General features: G+C 46.6%; 2 protein-coding genes across 2 annotated transcripts in view; one reads left to right on the forward strand and one right to left on the reverse strand.

Annotated features, from left to right (window-relative positions):
* Window positions 1–12,013, reverse strand: part of LOC148143568 (uncharacterized) — a 262,855-nt gene that overhangs the window by 201,273 nt on the left and 49,569 nt on the right. The window lies entirely within an intron of this gene.
* LOC148143574 (uncharacterized) overlaps window positions 1–12,013 on the forward strand; it is a 70,242-nt gene that overhangs the window by 34,647 nt on the left and 23,582 nt on the right. The gene's annotated exons all lie outside the window — the stretch shown is intronic.

Consider the following 12,013-nt stretch of genomic DNA (forward strand, 5'->3'; position numbering starts at 1 on the left):
GAGGTTTTTGTTTTAAAGCTGCTCATTTCTTTCCGCCTCCTGCAATAAGTTTAGAACATAGAACAAAGAACATAGAACAATACAGCGCAGAACAGGCCCTTCGGCCCTCGATGTTGCGCTGACCTGTGAACTATTCTCAGTTCGTTCCCCTGCACTATCCCAAAATCAACCATGCGCTTATCTAAGGAATGTTTAAATCTCCCTAATGTGGCTGAGTTGACTACTTTAGCAGGTAGGGCATTCCACGCCCTTACCACTCTCTGCATAAAGAACTTGCCTCTGACATCTGTCTTAAATCTATCACCCCTCAATTTGTACAGGTTGTAGGGGGACTTGGATAAACTGCAGAATTGGGCTGAGAGGTGGCAAATGGAGTTCAATGCAGCTAAATGTGAGGTGATTCACTTTGGGAAACTGACGTCACCATCCTAAGAAAAAGTCTTTCACTGTCTCCCCTATCTTATCCTCTGATCATCTTATATATCTCTATCAAATCCCCTCTTAGCCTTCTTCTTTCCAATGAGAACAGACCCAAGTCTCTCAGCCTTTCCTCATAAGACCCTCCCTCCAGACCAGGCAACAACCTGGTAAATCTCCTCTGCTCCTTTTCCAATGCTTCCCACATCCTTCCTGAAATATGGGGACCAGAACTATACACAATATTCCAAGTGTGGCTGCACCAGCGTTCTGTATAGTTGCAGCATGATATTGCAGTTCCAGAACTCAATTCCTCTACCAATGAAACCTAATACACTGTTTGCCTTCTTAACAGCACTATCCACCTGAGTGGCAACTTTCAGGGATCTATCCACCTGGACTCCAAGATCACTGCCTTCCTGTTATTGTTCCCAAAGTGAATCACCTCACATTTAGCTGCATTGAACTCCATTTGCCACCTCTCAGCCAAATTCTGCAGTTTATCCAAGTCCCCCTGCAACCTGTAACATTCTTCCAAACTGTCCAGCACTCCACCGACTTCAGTGTCATCTGCAAATTTACTAATCCATCCACCTATGCCTGTGTCTAAGCCAATTAAAAAATGACAAACCGCAGTCGTCCCAAAACAGATCCTTGTGGCACACCACTAGTAACCGGACTTCAGGCTGAATATTTTCCATAAACCACCACTCACTGCCTTCTTTCAGAAAGCCAGTTTGTAATCCAAACTGCTAAATCACCCTCAATCCCATGCCTCTGCATTTACTCCAACAGCCTACCATGTGGAACTTTATCAAAGGCTTTACAGAGGTCCACGTACACCACGTCAACTGCCCTACCCTCATCTACATGCTTGGTAACCTTCTCAAAAAACTCTGAGGTTTGTGAGACACGACCTGCTCTTGATGAAACCATGTTGACTATCTGAAAATAAATTGTTGCTTGCTGAATGATTATAAATCCTATCTCTAATGTTCCTTTCCAAAAGCTTTCCTTCAACAGAAGTAAGGCTCACTGGTCTATAATTACCTGGGTCATCTCTGCTGCCCTTCTTGAACAAGGGCATAACATTTGCAATCCTCCACTTTGGTACTAAACCTGTAGACAATGACAACTCAAATATCAAAGCCAAAGGCTCTGCTATCTCCTCCCTCGCTTCCCAGAGAATCCTTGGATAAATCCCATCCGGCCCAGGGAACTTGTCTACTTTCACTCCTTCTAGAATTGATAACACCTGTGTGCAACTAACCTTGATCCTTTCGAGTCTAATATCTTGTACCTCATTCTTCTCCTCTGAAATATTCTCTTTTTCCTGAGTGAAGACCGATGAGAGATATTCATTAACACCTCTCCAATCTCCACAGGGCCCACACTCAATTTCCCACTTCTGTCTTTGATTGGCCCTATTCCTACCCTAATCATCCTTTTATTCCTCACATACCTATAGAAAGCTTTAGGGTTCTCATTTATGTGTTAAAGACTGCTCATGACCCTCTTTGCTGTTAACTCTCTCTTTAAATCCTTCCCAGCTGATCTGTAACTCTCCATCGCCTCATCTGAACCATCTTGCCTCATCATCACATAAGCCGCCTCCTTCTTTGTAACAAGAGATGCAATGTCTGTTGTAAACCACGGTTCCCTTCCCTTATCACTTCCTCCCTGCCTGACAGGGACATACCTATCAAGGACACTATCTGTTCCTTAAACCAGCTCCACACTTCTATTGTCCCCATCCCCTGCATTTTGCTATCCTATTCTATGCATCCTAAGTCTTGCCTAATTGCATTATAATTGCCCTTGCCCCATCGATAACTCTTGACCTGTGGCATGTTCCTATCCCTTTACATTGCTAAATGAAACCTAACTGAATTCTGGTCACTCTCTCCAAAGTGCTCACCTTCCACTAAATCAAACACCTGGCCTGGTTCATTACCAAGCACCAGATCCAGTGTGACTTCCCCTCCTGTTGGCCCTTCGACATACTGTGTCAGAAAGCCCTCCTGCACACACTGGACAAAAATTGATCCATACGACGTACTGGAATGAAAGCATTTCCAGTCAATGTTGGGCAAGTTAAAGTCCCCCATAATGACCACCCTGTTCCTTTCACTCCTACCCAGAATAATTTTGCTAATCCCCTCTTCCACCTCCCTGGAACTCTGCGGAGGCCTATAAAAAAACTCCAAGCAGTGTGACCTCTCCTCTCCTGTTTCTAACCTCAGCCCACATTACCTGAGTAGACGAGTCCTCAACAAAAGTTCTGTCAGCCACCGTTATACTATCCTTGACTAACAAGGCCACGCCTCTCCCTCTTTTACCGCCTTGGCTGTTCTTAATGAAAGATCAAATCCCTGGAACCTGCAACATCCATTCCTCACCCTGCTCTCTCCATGTCTCCGAAATGGCCACAACATCCAAGTCGCAGGTACCTATCTGTGCTGCAAGCTCACCTACCTTATTGTGGATACTCTGGCATGAAAGTAGACACACTTCAAATCACTTCACTGTCTGCCAGTACATTCCTGTGACCCTGAAATCCTGTCCCTGTCCTTCCTACTCTCATCCTCCTGTGCATTGCAGCTACACACCCCGGTTCCCATCCCCCTGCTGAGCTAGTTTAAACCCACCCGAATAGCACCAGCAAATTTCCCACCCAGGATATTAGTACCCCTCTGGTTCAAGTGAAGACTGTCCTGTTTGTACAAGTCCCACCTTCCCCAGCATGAGTCCCAATTATCCAAAAACCTGAAACCCTCCCTCCTGCACCATCCTTGCAGCCAGGTTTTCAGCTGATATATCTCCCTATTCCTTGCCTTGCTATCACGTGGCACGGGTAACAAACCAGAGATAACCACTCTGTTTGTTCTAGCCCTCAGCTTCCACCCTAGCTCCCTGAAATCCTGCCTTACATCCCTATCCCTCTTTCTGTGGGAGATTAGAAATGTTGTTTTTGCGGATGGGTGAGGGGGTGTAGGAGGGGGAAGGGAAGCGGAATTCTTGTAGCATGTAGCATACATAAGGCTAAGACTTCAATGAATATAGAGGGTCTTTTAAAGAAAATAGTTTAAGCTAGGGAATAACTTTAAAGTGTTGTAGTTGACCACAAAAAGAAGCAGCAGGGGTATTTCACAATAAACCTGAAGTAAAGTGATTCCGCAACTTGTAAACTGAATAAGAAAGCGAACAGGCTCTGTTTTGACACGTATTTCTGCTTGATTGCAGAAGCGTCCAGTACTTAGAAGACTGTAATAAATTGTTCTTGTTTCCAAGGCTTTGTCTCAGGCTGATTGATTTGTGAGTGAGTTCTGTTTCTCACAATTGGGGGCCTCGTTCCGGGATCCAAGCCTCAGACCGCTCGACACTCTTGGGATGACCGGGGAGGTGCACCTCGCCGATTTCGGTGATCTCCGACTCCCTTGCTTGTCATTCGCGGTTTGGGCGAGTACGATCCAGACTGGGAGACCCTGGAAACAAGGCGGGCAGACGCGGCGGGTTCTGTCGGGCAGCTCTTGTGCACAAGACCCGGGTAGGGAAAGGTCTTAAAGGATATATCCGGGTGACCGGGGGCAGCGGTATTTGCTGCAAGAATTGCTGCGGGACGGGGTGCACTGAAATGACCAGGTAACTCTGTGCACAGACCAAGGTAAGAAGAGAGACCTTTTATGTCTTGCCTTCGTGGTCGGGACATATAAAAGTATGGGAAATTGGTGATATATAAAATTAAGCATATGTCAATGGAAAACAGCCCGTGTCAGAAGGGCTACTGAGGATGCCCTTCATAACTAACTTATGGCCAGACGTCCAGATGAATATTCAAAAGCTAGAGGAGTCGTTGCGGAAAGCTCAAAGTGTCTGTGAGACACGGTGTCTGTTTGTGTGTGTGTGTGCGTGCGTGAGAGAGAGAGAGAGAAAGAGCTGTACAGCAACTAGCAAGTTTAACCCTTTGTGATTTGGTTTGAATGCACATTTGTTTGTTGGTGATTGAATGTTTCTGCTTTGTTCCCTGGAGCTTGAGATCCGGGACTGTTTTGAATCTGATTTCTACTATGGAAATTTTAACATGATTTCTTTTCAGGTTAAGGATTTTACAGATTATGAAATAAAATGTTAACTCCTGTTCTTTTTACAGGTCATGACTGCCTTACTATCAGATTAGATTAGATTACTTACAGTGTGGAAACAGGCCCTTCGGCCCAACAAGTCCACACCGCCCCGCCGAAGCGCAACCCACCCATACCCCTACGTTTACCCCTTACCTAACACTAGGGGCAATTTAGCATGGTCAATTCACCTAACCTGAACATCTTTGGACTGTGGGAGGAAACCGGAGCAAACCCACGCAGACACGGGGAGAATGTGCAAACTCCACACAGTCAGTCGCCTGAGGCGGGAATTGAACCCAGGTCTCTGGCGCTGTGAGGCAGCAGTGCTAACCACTAATCAGTGCGAATCAGTTTCTAACTAATCTCTTTTATCCTTACATAAAAGTGATTCATGGAGAACAGTTGAAGTCTCAAAAAGCAGATAGTTGGTCAGATTAATCGGATGAGTAAGGTGTCTAGTCAGGACCCTGAAGGGGGTGTGGAAGAAGGTGACACCGGACCTCGTTAAGATTAATTAAATTAGCAATGATGTAAGGCACGGGAAGTTGCCTGGGTAACGATCGATCTGTAAATAACATTAAAGGGGAATATATTTCACCCGACAGTCCTTTGGGGAGAATGTTGGGAAATTGGGAACACAACTCCCCGACACGGGGGAAAGATAAGGCTATAATGGTAAACTACTATTGTTGTTTTGTCTGGACTAGAGAAAGTATTAAGGCGCCTGATATTTTTTGGCCCAAATATCGGTCCGATGAGGATTGGCTGTGTCAAGATCTTAATATATATGTCAATCGGAAAGAAGCGTACAGTCAAAAAGAGTCCGATTATGCGGTTTGTTGGATAGGGAGCGCGGGAGTAAAATTATGTCCCATGAATAGGGAGGAATCAGGGAAAGAACAGAAAAAGAATGAACAAGGGAAGCCACAATGGGATCCCTTAACATGTTTGCCGCCCCCATATACTACTCCCCGGAACGAGCCTACAGCTCCCGAAGTAGAACTGAGTCCAGACACAGAAATGGGAACGGACTCTGAACTAAAAGATGCAGAACCTGGGGGGGGGGGCCAGAGTCACTCGAGCCACCACACGTAAAGGAGGGGCAGAGATAATGGAAAATGTAAAATTATGTCCCTTACGAGAGGTTCCGATTGGGGAAGGTACAATCGGATATGTAAACGCTCCCTTAACTAGCAGTGAAGTTAGGGTTTTTACAAAGGAAATGAAAAGTTTAATAGAGGATCCGGTTGGACTTGCCGAACAATTAGAGCAATTCCTAGGGCCTAATTTATATACCTGGGGAGAACTGATGGCAATTTTAGGAACGTTATTTTCAGGGGAAGAACGAGTTATGATTAGGAGAGCAGCTTTATAGGAATGGGAAAACAGGCACCCAGTTGGGGAAGAAGGGGCCCCAGCAGAACAGAAATTCCCAAATGTTGACCCTCATTGGGAAAATAATGACAGAGAAGATAGGGAGTCAATGCGGGATCTATGAGAAATGGGAATATTAGGAATTAAAGAGGCGGCACCAAGATCATAAAACTTTGTTAAGGCCTTTGAAGTACGACAAGAGAAGGATGGAACCACTTCTGCATTTCTTAAAAGGCTCAAGGAGGCCACAAGGAAGTGTTTGGGAATGGATCCCGATAATCAGATAACACAGGGACTCTTAAAGGTCCAGTTAGTAACTAAATCATGGCCGGACATACAAAAGAAATTACAGAAATTAGATGGATGGAGTGAAAGACAGATGGAAGAGCTGTTACGTGAGGCACAGAAAGTGTATGTGAAAAGGGAAGACGAGAAGCAGAAACAGAAAGCCAAAATGATGGTGGAGGCAGTAGAAGAAATAACAAAAAGGAGACTGGGATCAAGGGATAACAGGAAGGGTAGGGGAGGACACGAAAGACAAGGGTCAGATACCTGGAAAAGGAGGCAACAAACCAAAGATAATCACTCTGTTTGTTCTAACCCTCAGCTTCCACCCTCGTTCCCTGAAATCCTGCCTTGCATCCCTATCTCTCTTTTTTTTGTGGTTAGCACTGCTGCCTCACAGCACCAGAGCCACCGGTTCAATTCCCTCCCCGCACCCCCCCCCCCCCCCCCCCCCCCCCCTCCGTGCCACGTCTGCGTGGGTTTCCTCCCACAGTCCAAAGACGTGTGGGTTAGGGTGAATTGGCCAAGCTAAATTGCCCCGTAGTGTTAGGTGACGGGGAATGGGGCTGGGTGTTTTGCTCTTCGGCGGGTCAGTGTGGACTTGTTGGGCCGAAGGGCCTGTTTCCACACTGTAGGGAATGTGATCTAAAGTTCCGGAATTTATATATTGATGAACTGAAACCTGCAACCCATTCTAAAAGATGAAGGACTCAGCAGCGGTCCAGGTTTGTTCCAAATATTGCATCGGTTGCATGACACTGTGATGTTTTGCTATTAATTCTGTGTCTTATGATCCTGCAGCACAGCTACCCGCAGAAGGAGCAGCGCTGCAGAAGCCAGTGCTTCCAAATACATCTGGGTGGGCGGGGTTTACCAGGAGGGGCGGGTTTAGTCTGGGGGCGGGGTTTACGATCTGCGTTCGGAAGGGGCGGGACTTACGTGTCGCTTTGGCGGAGGAGGGGGCGGGACAAGGACCAGGGGGCGTGGCCATCCAGAAGCCCGAATTGTGCCCGCGGCCTGTTTCCTCCGCTGGAGCTTCGGCTGCAGCAAGTAAGGTAAAGCTTTATCAATATTTCCTTTTACAGAGTTTGTATTTAATAACCAGTAATGGCTACTCAATATCATCATAAAGTCCCAAAATGCAATTCATTTAAATCCATAGCACATAAGCACTAAGAGTTAATTTTCCAACAGCCTCAGCACTAAAATGGTCTCACAAGGGAACGGCTGTGAATGTTATCACTTGGTGTCCTGTTCACACAGGTTCACTGATGCTGAGGCAAACGTTCTTAATTGCCTTACAGCATCCTGTTATCACTTGGTGAGCCCAGGTGTCCCTATCTTTAAGTTCTCTCCTCTTTCTGAGCCTACCTGTCGGTTTATTTTCTAGTGCAGTAAATGTATTCAATAATTCAGCATTACATTTTAGTCTGAATGTTTAAAGACAAGTTTTAAGGCTATAGACTTTCTCACCCAGATGCCCACACCCTCATTCCTCCCTTTGATTGCACCGCGATCACTGAAAGAGAAGGCTAATCCAAACGAATGCCCTTCAAGGTAGTCCTGCCATCAACATCCTGCAGAGCGGCACCACCATCCTCGCAGCTCATCTGGTCATATTTATCATCGCCATCGACACGTGTGGGTGAACCATCGGATGGCAAAAGGAACATCTTCTGGGGCAAATCTATATCACTAAGGGACCTCATAAGCCTAGCAATTAAATACCTAACAATACCAATACCGACAAACAGACATAGCTAAATTGATAAGCCAATTGTACCATCAGCCCGTTCTGCAGTTTCCCCAACTGGTCCCTTCAGTCATTCTGGATCTCTTCTTGTATCTTAGTTAATATTGCCAGTGAGATCGGGAATGCCCATAGTGCATTTATCTTGGACAATGGTGCAGACCTCACCCTCCCGGGTGAGTATATAGTCTAAGGCATACCGATTCTGCACAGAGTAAAGACACAGGTCTGATAATCCCAGTTTACTCTGTTCCAGAGCCTCTTTAGTCTTATTTCCTCGAATGGTCAGGCCGCAAAAGAGGGAATTGCGGTTCTTTTAACTTGTCACTCCTGCCGATCCTCCCAACGTCAGGGTACTCTGGATTCCCCAGCCTATTGGGTGTCCTGTATTGTCACCCAGTCCCTTGGGAGCCTTCCAGTTGGAGCAAGGTTGGCTGAGACCGACCGCTGCATCCTCCTCAGATGGAGGTTCCATCGACTTGTCCACTGGCCAGGACAAGGTACTGTTGTGGGAACAAGGGCTCCGATAGTGACCTTATGAGGGACATCTTTGCCATCCAGGACAAGGAAATTGGTAGCTTTACCTTTACCTTAAGAAATAATAGTCTGGTTTGGTGTATATTAGGGAGAGTTTGTCAAAATAGATTACTGAAATGTTACAGCAGGGGGTCTGGTCAGATCTACAGGAGCAAAGGGTCGACGTTTTAGATTAGATTAGATTTGGTTACTCACAGTGTGGAAACAGTGATGAATAGATTGGAATCGGAGACTGCGGACGGGGCAAGTAAGTCATCTCCCGATAGAGAGGAGTAACATACTACTGCCTCTGGGGTGAATAGCGTTCTGTGGGCCTGTATAAATATGTTATTTGTGGATTGAGGAGTTTCCCCTATCAGTCCACATCGCCCCGCCGAAGCGCAACCCACCCATACCCCTACACATCTACCCCTTACCTAACACTATGGGCAATTTACCATGGCCAATTCACCTGACCTGCACATCGTTGGACTGTGGGAGGAAATCGGAGCACCCGGAGGAAACCCACGCAGACACGGGGCGAATGTGCAAACTCCACACAGTCAGTCGCCTGAGGCGGGAATTGAACCCGGGTCTCTGGAGCTGTGAGGCAGCAGTGCTAACCACTGTGCCACCGTGCCGCCCACGGTGGCACAGAGGAGTCGCTTGAGCGCTGTAAAAATGGGCCAAGTGACTCGAGCACTCGCACTGTATGGGAGACAATGGTTCTCAGAATGCTGTTCCCATTGGGCTCTCCCTTAGCTCTATTGTACATGGTCTTGGTGACAGTATCAGGTTCTGAAAAGAGAAAAGGCCTATAAATGCACAAGGGAAGGGTTCCGTTCCAGGTCCATGTGCCGCATAAGGCCTGCTGTACCCCAGCCAGTGTTACACCAGCTGTTTGTATACACAGACCCGAGGTATTGGAAAGTGATATTTCTCTTCATGGGGTCGACAGTAGGAAATCTGATGAATAGATTGGAATCAGGGACTGGGGACGGGGCAAGTAAGTCATCTCCCGATAGAGAGGAGTAACATACTACTGCCTCTGGGGTGAAGAGCGTTCTGTGGGCCTGTATAAATAAGTTGTTTGTGGATTGAGGAGTTTCCCCTATCAGGCTTCTCTTTTCTCGAGTCGGCCCGTCCTACAAAAAGGGACTATGTTCCTGGGCATATTTACCATAATAACAGGGTTGATCATTTTTATCTTCACTAGGCTTGTGTCTGCATGTAAAATCAAAAAAACATGGTAACGACATGATAACTCTCACTGATTTCTACTGTCCAGATGGACCATCTGGTCTTTCTGATGTAAGAGTCCATTGCAATAATCAATCTTCATCACGTTCCACACGTCAAAGGCGTCTGGTCCGGTGCACTGGACGACATCTCCTCAGCATGGGTGGTGGATAATCTCTGATCATTCCTGGTCGCGTCCATAGTTAGTGGCTTTCCCCATCAGGATGTTGTACGTGATCAGAAAGGTGAGGAGATAAGCGATCCCCAAATGTCCCTCCTCTTAGTTCAAGTATCTGTAATAAGATTAACATTAGAACAACAGCAAAATTCAAAACCCAACTGGACAGGGTCCACTCCTTTTGTTGAGATCCAGGATTCTCTCCTCCTCTTCCCCCCTTTTGATTGGTGCGGTCAATCAATTTACAATGGTGCAGTTGCACCCAAGCTGAGCGCCCAGCGACTGGGACCGCTGTAGGGGTGGGAAGTAAAACCTGGAAGGGGCCATCCCAACGAGGTTGGAGACGTTTGCCAGTCCAGTTCTTGACGAGCACCAACGAACCAGGCTCTACCCTTGACGAGGCTGAAAGGGAGGGAACATTGCTGTAGGCCGCACGCTCCTGGGAGTGAAAGGCACACATAACATTGGTTAGAGCAAGAACATAACCAATGATTGCTTTGGTCATGTGGTGGAAGTGGACTCAGAAGGGAGCCGAATCGTTCCAAGGGGTACGGAGGCAGTGACCAGAGAAACTCTCAGCTGGAGACAGTCGTGTCTTGCCCACAGACATGGATCGCATCTGGAATAAGGCCACAGGGATTAGCATAACCAGGAGAGGCCACACTCTGCCATTAATTTGGCTAGTTTAGTCTTGCATCTGGTTAAAACATTCAACAATGCTGGCCGCCTGAGGATGATAAGCACCATGCAGTTGCCGACAAATACAAAGCTGGGAACAGAGTTCTCCGTTAATATTACCTACAAAATGTGGTCCATTGTCCGAGCCAATGCACGCAGGTATACTGAAGCAGGGAATTATTTCCTTAAACAAAATCTTCGCCACAGTCTCAGCAGTAGCGTTAGGAGGAGGTTAGGCTTCAATCCACTTACAAAAGACATCAGCAATAAGCAAAACACATTTATAGCAACTCAACTCATTTCTACAACTCAATGAAGTCCAGTTGAAGTGTCTCCAAGGGACCCTCCAGCAAGGGAGTTCTCGTAGAGATACTTGAACTAAGATGTGGGGGATCGCCTACCCACTAACCTGTTTGATCACGTACAACATCCTGATCGGGAAAGCCACTGACTGAGTATCGATGCGATCTGGAATGATCTGAGATTATCCTGGTGTCATTTGGTGCACCATATCAGACGCTTTCAACATGGAGTCGCTTGAGCGATGGCGTGAGCTGCCAGAGGAAGTGGTGGGTGCTGATACGATGACAAGTGAAAAGGCTCCTGGATGGGCATATGAATATGAAGGGTTCAGATGGGTCAGGGCCAAGTGATAGCAAATGCGACTGGAGTCATAGAGATGTACAGCACAGATGGACCCTTCGGTCCAACCCGTCCTTGCTGACAAGATAGCCAACCCAATTTAGTCCCAGCTGCCAGCACCCGGCCCATATAGGGGCCAAGTGATGGCAAACGTGACTAGATTAATTTAGGATATCTGGGCAGGTTGGGCCAAAGGGTCAGTTTCCGTGCTGTGTGACTCTAATTGTCTTCAGTGGAAGCAGAAGTGTGGTTGTGAAGGCTGGACTTTCAGAGCATGCTTTGCCCTGACTGGGAGCAGAAGAGTTTGACTGAAGTGTGTCGGTGTTGATACCTTGATGTCTCATTTTGCTCCCGCCTTCCTGGGGTCATTAACTATTTTGTGTCTGGTCCTTCCTCAAGAAGCTGCATTGCAGGTTCACCCTGAATTGACACTTTTTTTGCTTCCCAAAATCAGACCTGCTCACTCTCAGCAGGATCCCAGTGTTGTGAAAGATATTAACTTTCAGGTGGAGGTATCCAAAATTCAGAGAGATGTCAGTCTTGAAGTTTTTGCTTTTTCCGCCCCTGTAAGATCCTGAATCAGCACCTTCAGGGGAATTAGTTAGAGCGGAGTGAGAACAGAGGGGGGGAGAGAGTGGGATGGTGCTTTCAATTTTGTGGAATAACAACAGACAAGAATATTCCACAGAAAGTAGAATTGCTTGTTCAGAATTTCTACCCTGGTCCGATAGTGATAATTTTTGTAATCCCTTTTTGCACAGTATTTGAAGATCTGAAGTCGAAAGATTCAAAATCAACAGATGAAGGGCT

Source organism: Chiloscyllium plagiosum, unplaced genomic scaffold (genome assembly GCF_037043375.1).
Source record: "Chiloscyllium plagiosum isolate Xiang-an unplaced genomic scaffold, Cpla_swu_hap1 HiC_scaffold_27, whole genome shotgun sequence".
Taxonomy (NCBI): Eukaryota; Metazoa; Chordata; class Chondrichthyes; order Orectolobiformes; family Hemiscylliidae; genus Chiloscyllium; species Chiloscyllium plagiosum.